Source organism: Clarias gariepinus, chromosome 25 (genome assembly GCF_024256425.1).
Source record: "Clarias gariepinus isolate MV-2021 ecotype Netherlands chromosome 25, CGAR_prim_01v2, whole genome shotgun sequence".
Lineage (NCBI taxonomy): Eukaryota > Metazoa > Chordata > Actinopteri > Siluriformes > Clariidae > Clarias > Clarias gariepinus.
The window spans coordinates 15,850,439-15,864,128 of NC_071124.1; the positions used below are offsets into that span (position 1 = coordinate 15,850,439).

General features: G+C 37.4%; 1 protein-coding gene across 3 annotated transcripts in view; it reads right to left on the bottom strand.

The window, feature by feature from the left end:
• kcnj9 (potassium inwardly rectifying channel subfamily J member 9) overlaps window positions 1–5,552 on the bottom strand; it is a 36,270-nt gene extending 30,718 nt beyond the window's left edge. For 2 of the 3 annotated variants that reach the window (XM_053486510.1, XM_053486508.1), the window contains exon 1: window positions 5,188–5,552. The gene's annotated coding sequence lies outside the window, so the exon portion shown is untranslated. Of the gene's footprint in view, window positions 1–4,894; window positions 4,944–5,187 lie in introns of those variants that run through there. The other variant, XM_053486509.1, reaches the window with a different exon arrangement.
• Window positions 5,553–13,690: the final 8,138 nt, after the last annotated feature.

Consider the following 13,690-nt stretch of genomic DNA (forward strand, 5'->3'; position numbering starts at 1 on the left):
TGCTCCCACTCACCAGCTTTTCTCTGAGATGCCACTATTATGTTACTATTGATTAATCCTCAAACAGTACACTAATCACTATAGTATCAGAGCGCTCTGTGTGTGTTGCACCCAGGGTGTCTGCGTGTGACTATGCTGCAGCATGGTCAAGCATAACCTTGCAATATAATCTCTCTGGCTTCTCTGCATAGAACGGACCTGTTCGTTCAGTTGCTTGATTGGGATCTCGGGAGTCTGGAGGCCCGGGTTGGTGGCCTTGGGCTCTTTTCCTGCTGGGCCCCATGTTGTACGGTGGCCTGTGGTGTGATGGGCGCTCTGGTGCTTTTTATTATGGCTGTTTTTCAGCAATTTGTGTTACTTTGGCTTTTCCAAGGGATTAGACCAGACATGCTATTATTTGGTTCCTACAGACAAGAGCGAGTCTTGGGCCCCCATGATCCTGTCAAAAGTTTACTGGTATATAATTGATAATCAGTTATAATGTGTTAATGTTTTATGGTGTCAATGTTGTGGCTGATCAGAACAACACAAAATTCCAGCATGGTGCTATGTTTCGATGATTTGTTGACATCTTGATTTGTCTGGTCTATGTTTGTACAGACATCATCAGCGCACGGGGCGTGTTTAAACTCCAGAGCAAAATAATAAGCAGAGGCTGCAGACGTTGGGATGAAAATGCAAACTCCCCTCTGGCTATTTCTAATTTTGGGTTATCAAGTGATGAACATATGCGTGTGCGCACACACACACACGCATACACACACACATGCAAGGGGAAAAAAACATCTCATCAACAAGAAATTTAAAATGTAGAATATTTTTAAATGGGCCAAATTAGACCTGCTCCAATTAAAGCGTCAGGGTTGGACAATTCAGGTAATTGTGCGTGAATGTATGTGTGTCTCTGTACACGTGTGTGTGCATGTTTATGAGCATGTGCACTCCAAATGTGGCCCTCCGAGAGGCGAGAATGTCAGATTCGCACAAAGATGCAAATACAAACTGACATTTCGGCACAAAGTCTGCCATGTCACACACATACACAGGAAATGGCCTTTGGGCTATATGCATGTCGGGGGACGCATGTTTTTATATCTTTATGGGGACCAAATGTCCCCAAATAAAAACTATATGAAATTTAACTTGTAAGACATCTAGCTGGACCTTATGTGTATACTATACACCAATCAGCCATGAGATTAAGACCACTTACAGGTGAAGTGAATAACATTGATTCTCTTGTTCCAGCACCTGTTAAGGGGTGAGATATAGCCTATTAAGCAGCAAATAACCATTCAGAGTAGATGTGTTGATAGCAGGAAAAATGGGCAGGCATAAAGCTCTAACTGAAGGTTGGATTACCGGGTCAAAGCACCTCCAAAACAGCAGGTGTTCTGTGTTGTTTCCAGTACACAGTGGTTAGTATCTAGCCAAAGTGGTCCAAGGAAGAACAACTGATGAACCAAGACAGGGTCACGGGTGCCCAAGGCTCACTGATTCAGGTTCCATGGGCACTGGAAATGTAGCACAGTCTGCAATTAAATTTTATTTTACACCATTAGGACAGCCAAGTTTGTGTGTTGCTTACCCGGGAAAAAAATGGCACTAGGGTGCTCTGTGCAAAGAAGAAAAACCAACAGAAACACTGTGATGCTCTGGGCAATTATTTGCTGAGAAACCTAGGGTCTTGGCATTCATGTCGATGTTACTTTGATAAGGTACGTACCACCTACCTAAACCCTGCTGCATACAATTTACACAGCATTAATGGCAACCGTATTTAACGGATAACAGAAATTACTTTGGGTAGTGTGTCCTTCTACACTGGAAAACTGGCGTTAGAACATGACAAGCTATAGGATCCCAAAATTTGAGGTAATTTTAGAATACGGAGATCTATAAAAATACATTAGAAATATAGAACTACTGTATATGTATGTGTTTAAGAAAAGAGAGAAATAATTTCTTATTGGTTTAATTTTTCTTTTTGAACAATCACATTTAATTTATAAAAGCTTATGAAAGCAGTGCAACACATTGACTAATACATAACAAAAATGCATGCAACATTATCAGTGTTTTCTCTCTCCCTCGCATTTCATTCTAAATGCTTTCCAAGCAATCTGTCCTGCTCTTGACAGCCGATCCATGGTGTTTGGATGTTGCTTCTGAAGAATGCTGTTGTTGTTTGTCTTTCAGCTGCACCCTTTAAGGGGTCACTACAGCAGACCATCCGATATGCACACATCTTGGCACAGGTTTTATTTTACAACGGATGCCCTTACTGATGCAACCCTAACGTTTCATCCAGGTTTGGGACTAGCACTATGTCCAATATCTGGGAATCAAACCCAGCATGCAAGCAACCTACAGCCACCAATGGTCTGCTTCTGCACAATGTAATCCCGCAAATTTCCAATAGGACTTAAGTCAAGAGACTATCCTGACTATTTTAAAACTTCAACTTCCACCTCTGCAAATCACTCCCACTTTGACACCTCTAAAGTGGGAGTCACTATCCTGTTGGAATATCTAATCATTATAAGCATCACATCTTGGCAGATCTCTGAATCCACTAGTAAGTCAGTTTAAACATCACCATTCAGGTATCCAGTTTTGTCAAAAACACCTTTTGCTATGATGCATCCTCAAGTCTCTTCCTAAGTCTCCTTAAAATGGGATTATATTGGGATTAATCTTTAATCATCAAAGTCTATTTCATCTCTATAAACAGGACAATGTGGAGTGATGTGATATGTTTTGTTTCATAGTGGTGCCTCACATTCCCACTTTTGACTAGCACCTCAGACTGCGAACAGATGAGATACATGTCAGTTTGCAAATCAGACCAGAGAGGGTAAAAATGATGCATCTGTGAAAACTCTGCTTTTCGTAAATGAACATCTTTAACCCTGTATTTAGACTTCATGATACAGTCCCTCACATTTTTTAACTTATTTTTCTACGTATGTGTAACATAAAGGCAGCACAGTGGAAAAGTGTTTAGCAATGTGGCCTCACACCTCCAGGGTCAGGGTTGGTGGGTTTCCTCCAGGTACTCTGGTTTCCTCCCATAATTCAAACACATGCATATTAGGTTAACTCGCATTCCCAAACTGCCCATAGTGTGTGTGTGCCTAGCAATGGATTGGCACCCTGTCCAGGGTGTACTGTGTCTCGTCTTATGGCACAGGCTCCAGGCCTGTACAGGATAAGCAGTATAGAATATTTAAAAAAATTACTGCATATTATATGTCTAATACGTTTTTTTACATATGTTCAGTTCTGATGAGCATTTTTTCAAGCACTGTTCTAATATAGACTCGCCTTGATATACACTAAAGCTCACCTTCACCTATTCAGCCAGTCAACATCTTGTTGAGTCCATTTTTGTTTCAGTTTTGACTTTCAGATGGGAGTTCTAGCCTATTTTTCAGCTTCTTCCGATTTGCTTGCTCTTTCTGATGTGCTGTCCTCCATTATGATCTTTCTCTAAATGCAAATCAAACACAATTTTCCAGGCTAATACTGACACTCATCTTGTCGATTTTTCTCTGCTCAGCACCATTTTACATATCGATGTTAACACTGGTTGGTGATTAATATTTTACCGCTGTAGTTTTAAACCCCATTTTGGACTCATTATTGAGTACACATACGTTCAATGACCAGGAAATAATCGGTTTATGGCTACCGAGCATAGCCTACTTCCTATGCAACCAATACAAAGACCACACTAATAACCACCTGACAAACACACAACACTTGTTAACAAAACAGATAAAGCAGTCTCGTTCGTTGTGGGTCACGTTTTAGAAGAAAAGCCTGGTGCTAATTGTTTTTTTTTTTTCTAATTATTTTTTTGCTGCAGAATGTAGCAGCTGTCTACGATGCCAAAGTCTCACTGCTAGCACGTTTAAAACAATCTCAAAAATAAGGCATAATGTTCAATCATAATGTTGCTAGCAAGGTCATCCTTGCTAGCGTGAAAGTTGAAGCTATGAAATATAATCTATTTGAAGCAGGGGACACAGTTGAGGATGTAAGAGCGCTGGACAGTCTCGTGAGGTACAGCAGTGCTACGTTTGAATGTTTAAGTAAATATTAAGAGAGAGCTAGATTTGCCACTATCATCAGATTACTATATATGTAGAAGTCAAGTCAGTCAGTCATCGTCTCTACCACTTTATCCTGTATACAGGCTCACAGAAGGCCTGGAGACTTAGGGCACCCCTGGATGGGGTGCCAATCCATCACAGGGCACACATGCACATGCATACACAAGCTCATTCAAACACTACAGGCAATTTTCATCCATTCATCTAGGAACCTCTGTAGTCCAACTGATGAACTGTGATTACCATTGTATTTAATCCCATAATACGATGGTGGTAGGATCTCTGGTCAACATTCATACACTCGCTCACACACTATGAGTAATTTGGGACCTTGGGAGGAAACCGGAGTACCCGGAGGAAACCCGCCAAGCTCGGCAAGAACATGCAAACTTCAGGAAATAGTCTTGGAGGTGCAAGACAACAGTGCTAACCACTACGCCACCGTGCCGCCCCATATGCAGAAATGTTAAGCAAAATGAGCATGATGGGGAAAGAAGTTTAAACTAACCCAATCGACTTAAAATCGCATGACCAATTTATTCTGGGACATCATTAAGCATATGATAAGATAAGGGCTATGCTGATATTTAAACACACATGCATGGTCTCAGTCGAAAAGGAAAACAAGCAAGTTGTTCTTCATGCAAGATGAAGAAAGGGGATAGATCGCTTCAGACATGAAAAACATTGAATAAATGTGGACCTGTACATTTCTATTTTTTTTTTTAAACTGGCTTTTAAAATCTAATGATAAAATACTACAATCTATAGCCTACTATATGCGTTTAATGACGCAATATTGAAAGATTGAAAGAGCAGCTGTGTGGGCAGTAAACCTGTCACCTGTGAACACACACAATAAACACACAACACAAACAAAGGCCAGCTCAGCCTCCAAACATTATTATCTCATTACTTATTTACCAACTGTTTTTCCAGGATCTGGTTATCAAAGGGTTTCTTTAAAAAAAAAAAAAAAACATGCATGACGACACATAGCTCCTTTAAAAAATAAAAAAATAAAAAAAAAGGATAATAATAATAATAAAATAATAATCCTGATCCGTACCTGCTCCTTCAGGCTTGTTGAGTCGGTAACTTCACCGGGATCTCACGCTGCATAGGCGAATGGTTATTTAATAATATTTCATGTTAGTGTGTCATGTTAAACAGCCTGTAAGAGTGCACATTTTTGGGGGGTTATGCAGCAGTCAGACCGCGGGTGTTGCTGCCGGTTTAAATCGGCGCTGCATCACTTCGTCTTCTTTATGTCCTCCAGGAAACAAAAGCGTCTCCCGCGTCCAACGCTGATACGAGTACGCTGCGGTTTTTAACGCGATCTCCGAATCCAGGCGGATCGCACTGAGCACGTCCGTGTGTGTTCGCCGGTACACACTGATAAAATGGAGGCGGATCCGATACCGCCGGCAAACATCTGACACGCTCGAGCACGACTGAACAGCGCGAGCATCTGCGCAGGTGACGTTCAGCGGCGGCGCGCGAGGAACAAAAACAGGAGGGAGAGAGGGAGGGGGGGGAGGGGAGGCAGCGTTTCACAGATTAAACTCTATCTGCTTTAGCTTCCAAATTAACCACATATCACTGATTACTGTCACTGTCAAATTAATCACATATCACTCGTTTTTTTAATCCGTGGGTATTTAAAGATACATTGTTGATAACACTATTTAATTGTTTCAATTTTACTGACAGGAAAATCATGAATCAACTGCAAACACAGACTGAAACCGCCACAAGGAACAAAAATCAGTCGTGTCAGCTATACAGTGGTGGCCAAAACTATTGAAACAAAAGTGAAATTCAATATTTTAATCACTTTGTCACTCTTACCCACTCACTTATTGTCTATATAGCTTTATCCTGTATATAAATGATCACAGGGCACACACACACACACACACACACACACTGTGGACAATTTGGGAGTTCTAAATAGATAAACCTGCATGTCTTTGGACCTTAGGAGGAAACCAGCGTACCCTGAGGAAACCCACCAAGCACGGGGAAACATGCAAACTCCATGCACACAGACCTTGAAGCGGGAATCGATCTTGGATCCTGGAGGTGCAAGGCTAACCACTAAGCCACCATTCTGCAAAAGAACAAAAGTGAAATTCAATGTTTTAATCACATTTTGGAGTAAAATGGGTTTTTTTTTAATAATGACAATCAAGATAGTAGGAATAATTTTTTATTTTACACAATAAAATTGCTATACACACTCACTTACTCATCTATACTGCTTTATCCTCTGTACAGTGTGGTGTGGTGTGGTGGCACTAGAGCAGTGTATAGGGTGCCAATCCATCACAGGGCAGACTCACATACTGTACACACATTTATGCGTTCATTCGCGTTAATTGCCAGTTAGACTAATCTGCATGTCTTTGGAATGTGGGAGGAAACTAGAGTACTCAGAGGAAACCAACCAAGCATGGGGAAAACATACAAACATACATACACAATCAATATTTATTACAAAGGCATTCATTCATATCAAAAACCATTGGAAACGGCTGGACAATGAGTCAAAAAGATGTCTGGGAACGAAGGACTCTTGGGTCAACCAAACAAAAACAACACTATACATCACAAAAAGAAGAAAAAAACACCAGTTACTATATACTAACAGCATGGTGGCTCATACTTTGCCCAGCAGTAACAAGGTTGTGTGTGTACCCATTCAACTGACAAAGTGAGTGTTAAAGTTCTTTAAGTGTAATCTTAATTTATTATTATTATTATTATTATTATTATTATTATTATTATTATTATTATTATTATTATAATTAGGCTATTATTATTTGTGGATAGCTTGTTGCCCTCTGCTGGCATCATTAAACATCTAAACATCTGAGATTAAAACCATGGAATGATTTGAATAAATGCTCAAAATAGCTAAATCTTAAAAAACACTTTTTTATTGGAAGCGTAGCACATTTGATTGGAAATAGATTATTATAGTTATTATCAGTAGTAGTAGTAGTAGTAGTAGTAATACAAATTACATAGCTTATGTATTAGGAGGATCTAGGACACAAGCTCTCTTGAAAGACCTTTAGAACAAGCTCTAAAAATTGTGGTATATGTTTTTTTTCTGTAAGTTCCTGAATTAAAAAAAAAAAAGGATACACATGCTACTGTTGTCTGGTCATTTGCTAATTGCATTGCATTTTCCGCACATATCTCAACACTAATTAAAACAATTCTGTGTCTGTTCCTGCCATCCATGTGCGGCAGTGTTCCAGGAAATTCAGTGTTGCCTATGGTTCCCCAAGGAACAAGAATTTGGATGGTTTCTCTCTCATTTTATAGTGTTTTAAGGATCTTCTAGAACTAAACATGTAATCTCTCCAAAATAGTCTCTATTTGTGTATTTGTAAGATAAATTACACTTTTAAGTCGCTGGTATTGGATTATTTGCTGGATGAATACAGAAATGTGACTACTTTTCCGAGACTTCACATATATTGTCCACGTGTGACAATAGATATGATATTGATTTATTCTAATTAAAATTAAATGATACTTTATAAATAATTTTTGCATGTAACTGCATGTAAGACTGCATGCATCATATTTTTAGTAACTGCTAAGTATAAGACACTTTTTCTACTCATTTCAACGATATTTGTGTGGATCAAACACACAGATATAGCAATTATAGGACACCAACTTCATAGTTATTCATTTGTAACTATGGCTATATTTACCAAAATACAATGGCGAACATTGTATGGGTTTCCTGAAATCCAAGATGTATGATTTTCAATGATGAACAGAAACATAATTGGCACAGATCAGGGGCACAATAGGTAATACAACAATATTTTCCCACCAGTAAAAATGTATATAAATTGATTTCTTATCCATTCATTTCACTAATTATGAAAGCTTGAATTGTATTACATTTGTTAACTGGGAGAGCAGATTTTCCTGGCCATAAGTACACATATATATTTGACTGCCATTCATTCATCACTGATTCTTCTACAGTCAGTCAGAAGTGAGTAAATATTATCACGACAGCCAGGGAAATCTGTTTAGTAAGCAAAATGTTTTAGAAATATTGCCTTTCTAATGTAGACATACATTTTTGTAATAAAACATTCTGCTTATTATATTCTCTGAGGAAACTTTAGACATCCCTGATACTTCCCCTGATAGTAGGGTGTGGGGAACTGATTTTCCTGGGCATCAGGAAAATCTGTTTCTATGTCTTAAACATTCTGCTCATTTACTTACCAAACAGGCATGTCTCTGAGCAAATTTCTGATGTCTCTTATACTTCCACAGACAGAAGGGAGAGAGAACAGATTTTCTTGAGGTCTAGGAGAATGGGTTCCCCCGTTTGAATGAGAAGCCTTGGTTTGAATTGGAAACATAATGTCACTAAAACGTTCTGTTCACCCAGTTACCTTTGCTAAAAGTAGATATGTCTCTGAGTAAATTTCAGACATTCCAGATACTTTCACAGACATTAGGAAGGAGGAACAGATTTCCCTGAGGCCTAGAAAAATGTGTTCCCTTGTTTAAATTAGAAATACAGTATTTTTAAAAAATGTTGCATCATGGAAAAAAAGTTAATGTTTTTTTATAATTTAATACAAATAGTAGTGAAAATGTTTCATAGTAGTCAAATGTTTCAAGACTTTTTATATTAATTTTGATGATTGCAGCTCCCAGCTCATAAAAATATAAAAGAATTCCAGTATCTCAAAATATTAGAATATTTATTTTCAGGTTTAAAGAAATTACTATTTATATTTAATAAATTTATGTATCTTTTGGTTTAGTACAGTACACACTTGGGGAAGAATTTTGACCTGACAGTTGTCCAGAAGATGATCATAGACATGTTCCACAAGGAGGGTAAGCCGCAGAAGGTCATTGCTGAAAGGGTTGCCTTTTTATGGAGTGTTTTTCTCTTGAGAAAGAAAAAGTGTGGTAGGAAAAAGTGCACATCAAATCCTACGACTGCAAAGTTTTCCATTTTTAATTAAATTTTCTATTTAATTTAGAAATCAAGGCACCTTGAGTCTGGAAGAAGAGTAAAAAGACACATAATCCAAGTTGCGTGAAGTCCAGTGTGAAGTTTCTACAGCTGGTGATGAGTAAGGGTGCCGTGTTAGCTGCTTGTGTTGATGCATTTTGAATTGTGCAAAGTCAACGCAGCCATCTACCAGAATATTTTAGAGCACTTTACACTTTCAAATGCTGACAATACAATACATATGGACATACTGATTTTGCTATTAAAGCCCTGCTGCATTGATGCAGTAATTCATGCTAAAGGAGCCCTGAAAAAGTATTGAGTGGATAAATGAACAGATTCTTTCAGAATTTCTGTATTTTAATTTATTTCTGATTGATCTTATACTGGATTTTTTTTTTCATGGGCTATAAGCCGTTATTTATTTTAACAGAAAAGACTTGAAATATACAATTTATCTTGTAAGGAATCTAAAGTATATACATTTTTCATCTTTTACGTTAAATTATAGGGAAAAAAACTTTTCACAATATTCTAATTTTTGAGATGCACTGTACATTTACAGTATGAGGAGAAATAAATGCAGTGTCTCAAGGTGGAGGTGTGAGACTCTGCCACACTCACTGCAGAGGGATCGAGTCTCATGTGGGGTATTTGTGTGAGGTAGGCTAAGTATAAAATGCATATTCTGTGAAAAGTTTTGCATTTCTTTAACTTTTTAAATATTTTATAGTTTGCAGAGAGCTTATTAGAGGGCCATTCTGTGTTCTTTTCTAATGAGCCACAAACCATCAGTATTTAACAAAGAAAAATGGCAATAAAGTTTTTAAAAAATGTATACATTTGTTTCTTTTATCATCCAATCTGCATTTAATCATCTTTTAAGAGATGCTTGTTTTTGCATGTATTATTTTCAACAGATGACATCAGTGACGTCTGTTTCCTGGACCTCAGAATAATCTGGTCCCAACTCCATACTGGCTGTGGAAGTATCACAGATGTCTAAAATTAAAGATACTTGTACCTATAGAACAGGTAATACAACGAGCAGAATGTCTTAGAAACACAGCCTTTCAAATTTGTGAGAGCCTCAGGACCAGGGAAACTGCTGAATTCCCTTGAATTACTAGATTTACTGAACTCCTCATCGCTGAATGGGAGCAGGATTATATAAGTCATAAATTTAAAAAACAAACAACGTATTTTATTCAGTATTCCGTGGTGAATAGTCAGAATATCAAAGCCAAAACAACCCTGCCGGCTCGGACAATTTGTATTCACTAAAAAAAGAAAGACAACAAGTTGTGATTATGAGAGTTTTTTGTTTAACAGTAACATTATTATTCACTGCATTATATAGCATTGCTTACAGTATATTGTATACTTATTTAGATAATATGAGGATAGACTTTGTTTTTATCAAAGAAGAAATCCACCTGCCAATTTTTCATACAACGATAGGGTTCCTCCTGGGTATACAAAGATGTGCAGTGGGGTCCAAATGTCTAAGATTGAAAATCTAAGACTTTTTGTTGGAAACTGTAAATAAACTGAACTGATCAATCATTGATTAAAAATGTTGCAAAATTTCTAGGTCACTACTAAAATTTAGGCAAATTTTTGATATTGACCATGTAAATCCTGTTGCACTAAAGGTTAGATTTTTTCAAAAGACATCAGTTTCAGAAAACACAACAATGGATTTGATCCAATATGGATCGTGAGCTCAAGTACAGATTGATATTAAAGCAAAATGAAGACAAATAAAATATTAATAAATTTTAATAAACTTCCCAGCAATATTTTAAAATTCTACTTTTTTGTAGAATTGTTGCTGATAATATGGCCATTGAGAAACTGTGAAATTGAAAAAGAATGTCAGAACAGAAGCATAGCCTTTTGGACTCCACTGTATATTTCACTATGTATAGGCTGATATAATTTTTACTACACAAAATAAGTAAGACTAGAAAAATAATTTCTTATTTAAAGCCAGTTTTATGTGTCGTTCTGACAAAAATTAATGTCAGAAAGACTTTTTTTTCTGCAACACAGGCATTGTTGTTTGTAACATCTGTGTTTTCTTTTTGTGTGGATTGAAATGCGAGTCGGTGGAGCGCTCAAGAGAAGGTAAAGGTTAAAAGCTTGCTGAAGCATTGTAATTGGTGTCATTTACTAAATATTCAGTTTTAAATCCATTGAACCAATGATGTACCACCCAGTGTGAACTGAGTGAATGAGTCATAGCAATGTGAATTAAAATGCTATATATAATAAAATGCACAATATTTAAATCATTACTCTTTGTATTTGGGAAGAGAAAGGAAACTAGAGAACCCAGTAGAGAACCCACTGTGTGCATACAGTAACCAGAGCAGTGGGTCAAACTGGAGACCCTGGAGATATGAGGCAGTAAAGTTACATTTTAGGTTAAATTTAAAAGTTTTATTTATTAATCCACTCGAAATCGGAATTGACTATTTTAACATGCCTTTCGTGTATAATCCACTGATGTGATGTGGTAAAAATCAATTCAGTTATGAATTGTATCTTTTAGATAACAATTCAGGTTTTCCTTTAAAAACTATTTTTTTTATTTGATTATAGAGATGAACAGATCAATCAGCCAGGAACCAGATTTGGCTGGTTTTCAGTTTAAGTAGCTGATCGGCCTCACATGTAAACAATTCTGAACCGACAGAGGCTTTTAAGTACTTGGGTTTTTTTTTTTTTGTACTGGTGCAAAAACCCCACATTTTCATGGCATTACATTATCAAAAATTGTACATGTTAAAAACCTCCAATTTGCCTTTTTTTCCAAATTAGTCTTAAACCCACTCATCATATATGCTTACACACTCAAAACTCAGTGAGCACAAATTAGATGCATTTGGGCAACGTCAGTTTTTTATTGGTTTTCTGCAGGTGATATTTGCATCCCATGTGGTAGGAGTGATATTTGGTAAGTTTGTTAGAAATAATAATTATGGCAGACGCTCAGTAACAATGCAATTTAATTTAATTTAATTTAAAGGAAAATGTTAAACTCTTGTATTCAGGCCTGGATTGACCATAGGGCATACCGGCAATGCTTAGAACAGCGTAATGTCAACGTTAGCTACACAGAAAATTGATTCGGAGAAGGAGGAGGTGATAAGAGATGTGACCCAGCAGGGACAGATTGAGGAAGGCTTTAGAATAGCTACGAGACCAGCGGTAAGAAGTAGCCGAAATGTTGGCAGAGTGAAGAGATGGACATTTATGCAGGGAGAGACAGAGGGGTTTTTGTGGTCTGTGTGTGTGTGTGTGTCACTCATGCATTTAAGTGTTTGTCGACCTGCACCACTAGCCTACCTAGTAGCTGCTACTCGCAAAATAACCGTCTGCCAATTAGGGGCTAGGCTACATTGCCATCCACATCAAAAGAACAAGTGGTCTTACGTCTGTCACGATTGATCGAAATTGTAATTTTCACGCAGTACAACAAATAACCCCCAGAGCTATATAAATGACATGTCTGACTATCGAATTTCTAGGTAGACACTAGGCCTACACACATGCAGAATGATGATAGCCCATGGAATTAACAATGAAAATGTTAGCCTACATCTTCACTAAATAGTAAGCTATCTAGGGATTTGTAGGCTAATACTGTGCAAATGCTTAAATTATTGCAGTCAGACTTAAAAACATTTAATAGTAGACTATGAGTTTTGTGCAGAACTTCATCCTTGCTAGGTTGGAGGTCACTCAGGTGTGTTTGTGAGAGAGAGGGAGAGAGAGACAGAGGGAGAAAGATAGAGAGAGAATTGCTAATAAAAGTATAATGTATAATAACATATAATAATAATTAAGAATATATTTTTTATCAAGGTTATTCGCTTCCATGCAGGTTACTGTGGTTTAATGTTTGAAACAAAACAGTGAGTGCACGTATCCTTTGATGTGTCATATGCTTCAGCATATTGTGTAAATAATCATGGTGGGCCGCTATGGCCAAAAATGCCAGGGCCGTTTTTGATCCCAGTCCAGCCCTGCTTGTATTTGAAGTTAGTTTATGGTTCAAATCCTGCGTTTTAAAGTTTTTAATTAAGAAAACTATTGTTATAAAGAATGGGTTACATTTAATTAATCATTAAACTTTTTAATGGTTTTAAATTGTAACTAAAATGTAATATCGCATCAGGATATTTATAAAATCGTAATACTTATAGAATATGGATTTTATTTGAATCGGCACAGAGGTATCGTGATAATATCGTATTGGGTGGTGACTAGTGATACCCATCCGTATATTTTACTAATAAACCTTTAACTGGTGTGTATCAGATGAGCTTTTTTTGTAACTTGTAGACCAGCAAAGGCGTGTTTTGACAGATTGGGTAAGAAAAAGCCAATCTGTTTAGACACGCTGACGACACAGAGACCCACTTCCGTGGATTTGCCCTTTAACGCCGCAGCTTCAGATTCCATCTGTGACTGAGATGCATAGAGAGGGCGTGGCTAACGTGTCGTCCCGCCCCTACACATAGTGGTCCTATTCGTATTTGTCTATCAG